This window comes from Pocillopora damicornis, chromosome 2 (assembly GCF_964200805.1).
Source record: "Pocillopora damicornis chromosome 2, jaPocDami1.2, whole genome shotgun sequence".
In the NCBI taxonomy this organism is placed as follows: Eukaryota; Metazoa; Cnidaria; class Anthozoa; order Scleractinia; family Pocilloporidae; genus Pocillopora; species Pocillopora damicornis.
The window spans coordinates 27702785-27706984 of NC_142671.1; positions in this window are offsets into that span (position 1 = coordinate 27702785).

Below are 4200 nucleotides of genomic sequence, written 5' to 3' on the forward strand. Positions count from 1 at the left end.
AACAACCTCAAGAAATCTCACCCCAGCACCCCGGGGTTGTAAGAGTGCATGTAAACGCGTTTCATTTTTCGACCACGGCTAGGCGGGTTACCTCACCTACCTGGGGTCCCCCGCCTCCATGTGAACAGGCCCTAAGGGCGGATCTGGATGACAAAAAACGATGGACATAACAGTAGAGTGCACATTAAGCTAGAAATCAAATATCAATTATTTTTACTCAGTGCGTGAGCGGGCGGTGTTCTATAAATCTTGCGATCTGATTGGTACCGAGAGTGGGAGTACTCTTCCATCCGGCCCGCTCACAGCGGGTGGTATCCGATCCGTTGCGTGTTGAGTCACTAAGTACGCCTAGCAGCAGTTATAATCAAATATTTCGGTCACAACATTTAGCCGATAAACAGTACATCAATTCTCTCCTCTCTCTCACTCTTTCTTAAATCAGTCTAGATTCTTTTAAAAAATTGGTTTCGAAATGAATTTTGGAAATTGGAAAATTTGAACATTTTTGGCGAAAAAATCTTGAAGAATAAAACTCACGTTATCTATGTACATTTGAAATACGTGGTTTGTTTTTTCATAAATCCTCTTATGGAATCAAAAAAAGCAGTTGTTTGTTCCAATGTACCGTGGTCCCTCGTATCCCAGAGTTCAGTCCAGATTCTAGAATGTTGTCTTTAGAGGCCAGGATGCTGATGTTACCATGCGTGTGTATTTCTTTCAAAGCGAGGTGGATTTTGCTGAAGTTACAAGGGAAAAAGTCAAATTTGCAGAAAGGTATATTATGGAAGCAAAAAAGGCTTGAAATTTTTAACAAAATAGATGTTAAAAGGGCGAGCAACACCACCAGAGAACTAAACGTAAACACACTACTTTGGTCGGTATAGGGTTAAGATGATGTTGGGGACGATCGAAGTGATTCCATCACCAACAGTGTCGGCTTTTTGGCGAAAACTGAAAACTTGTGTAGTTCATACCAATTTTTGGATAGAATTATAACAGATGACCTGGGAAAAGCTAGAAAATGTCGCCTTGCTGTCACTTCATGAGGAACACAATTTCTGCAGTTCCTGTGGAAACGTCATGTTTGATTAACATATGCCTTAGGTAAACTCTTTCTAATTTTCGCACAATATTTTTATTAGATAGCTAACCCACTGAGATTTAAACGAGAAAATGATAGGTCATTCTTTTAAATTTACCATGCAGTAAATTTGAAATATCGAAGAACACAGTTATTAGAATCAAATTGTGGCAATCGATGCCTAATTCGACTTGTCATCTCATCTGGGAATGACAACGAACTTCACCTGAAAACTTTTTGCAAAACCTGTGGCTTGTTCACTATGAAAGAGAGTTTGAGTGAGGAGCAGTGTGTATAATGGTTCCAGATTCATCAATGTTTTTTAAAGCTAATGGCTCCTGCCCAAATAAGGGGGTTAAATGTTTCATTAGGTACATGTACACAAGGTAGCTTCTGTGTCAATTCCCTTTCATCCAGACAGTAAACCAAACAACACTACTTAATCTTACATTTGGCAGTTTTTTGCCTGAATGTTCTTTACAGTTTTAGGAGAAAGTCAACTCAAAACGCCAACCACTGTTTTACCTGTAACTCTAAAATAAATCCAATCATTCATGATTCAGAGGACATTTTTGATATTGCATAATAATATTACTAAAAGGCCGAAAGCTTTTTGTTTTGTTAAAACGACTGTATTCTATTAATTTTTTTTTCTAACATTGAATGTTCTTTATTCCTGTCATGAAGTAATTTTACAAAATGGAGTACAGTTTACAGTTTGTGATTTATTGATAAGCAATCTAAGACTGGAGTAAAAATATTGCTCATAAGTGATATTCAACTTTCACGCATATTAGCTTAAAGGCTTCTTTGTAATTCAACTTGAAATAAGGTGGCAAATGCAATTAATTGTTGAAATACAAAACAAAATGGCTGTCTTTAGTCCTTGGAAATGATGGTGAAGGCTTATATTTTGTATCTTGATATCATTCTTAATAAAAAGTAATGGTGTGAGAGACATTTTCTCCCCAGGCAAATTGAAATAGAAACTTATTCAAATTTTGCACCAATCTAAGAGTTGTTGTCTTTTTTGTGTGTCATTTGAATGAAATAAATTGTTTCCTTCTCTTTATTAAAAATCAGAAATATTTTGAGTCCATTAGTTTGAGAAGTTAAAGTGCTATGTTTTAATTTGCCATTATCATTTTGTATGCTGTATGTATTTGTGTTGAACAGGAGATTACAATCAAACCAATATATGTTTCTCTTGATCATCCAATAGGGTTTTTTTCTTAATGACAAATATGATGATACTGATGTTATTAACGGATAGCTACTAAGCGCAATGTTTGATTTAAACTAAAAAATAAAAAATACTGTATACCTAGGGTGTCTATGTTCACTTCCTATTTAGCATCAATCTCAAATCACTGTTATCATGAAACTTATTTTCTTAGTTTTTTGTTATATTAATAGCTGTGGAAAATGAATGATTAATAAAGAGTTAATCGATGACATTGGCCAGCAGCAGTCTTGGTAGCCATGATTCCTTTTATCATTCATAACTGGTAACAAGCTTTCATTTGTAAGGCCGGCTTCTTAATGGAATTTTTGTATTTCTTTCAAGATGTGTCAAGCTGTCAGGGTCTGGCAGTCAAATCGATTAAAAAAATTCTTGAACTTATTAACCAAAATCATTCATCATGATTTGTTTTTCTTTTCTTCACTCATTCAGGCTCTTTTAGGCCGAAGCATTTCGTTTGGTGTTTGAAATAAAAGATTTTGTACCTTTAAAAAGTGTTTTCTTGCTCGCCATGAACTTTTTTTCTCTACCGGTTGTATATATTTCATTTGCAAGTAATGGAATCTGCGTGAGACTGTTTCAGTCCCTCCCCTTAATCGCATGGACGTTACAATAAATATTTATGGTAATTGGTGCTTACAGTCCGCGGAGGTAATTAGTCCTGTTGAAAACTCCCGGAGGTAAATTCCTTAACTGATTATTGGACAAGTCCCTGTCAATAAGACATCATTACATCAGATAGTTAGATTTGTGCTGTTAGATAAGACTCCTACCGGGAAGAAGTCTTGTGTTATCGCAATTTAACCGCCCCGCCCTTCCCCCCCCCATAACTTCCTGTCCCCTCCCCCCCTCGCCCCAACTGTCTATCCCTCACTTTCTTAGATAGGAAGAAAATCTGTTTCTTTGCTACTTTATCTATAACTATAACTTTTGAACTACAGCGGAATTAGTACAAATTAATAGTTTCTTAATAAGCGTCCCCCCAGATTAAGCGCCCGTCTTCCAATAAGCGCCCGTCTTCCAATAAGCGTCCCTCCTTTGTAAATAGGCGCCTGGGCGATGATTGTGCGAGGAAATCCGTTGAATAAAATTGATTGATAAGGTTTGGCAAAAGCTTTTTTTTCAAGTGAGATTCGCGATGCAACTGGTCGAGATAAAATTCTATGATAGAAATATTATATCTTGCTGTATGTGGACCAGCCAGTTTCGCTTATCACCCCTCCCCTCCTCCCCTCCCCTTCACCCACCACTGTTCTACACAGCTGTGCAAATAAGTAATTTGAGACTGTATCATCATGTATTGAGACTGTCATCTTCAATTTCACAAGCCACCTCCTCCTCCGTTAGAAATTTTATCACAGCCACTTTCAATATTGCGATTACAAACCAATCGATATACCTTTTGTTTTCTCCAAAGAAAATAAGGCATAATCATCTAAAACTTACCAAAGATAAGACAATGAATTTTTAGATAAACTGAAACTTTTCAGACATTGGTCTATTGATCTGTGTTTATTCTCTGGTACGTGGGTTATTATGTTTGTCTGTAGATAAATATGCCCAGCGTGCAAAACTGATTTTTAATGGTCCTAGCGAGTTCAGTATATCACCATAACACGAAATATAATCTGGGAGGAAAAAATTTTGTTTTTCCGCCATTAGGCTTACGGAAATAACTAACGAGTTCATCATGGCAGTTTTCGAAAGAAATGGATGATTCCAGCGGCATGAGGCTGATCGTTGTAAAACTAAATCCAAACTCCAATGTTTAATTTCAATTTCCTAAGCGCGACAAAGTGACTTAAAAATGGCAAACAGCATGAGATGTTGGTACAAAAACAGTCCCTTGGCTAATTTGATAATAGAAATAGGACAA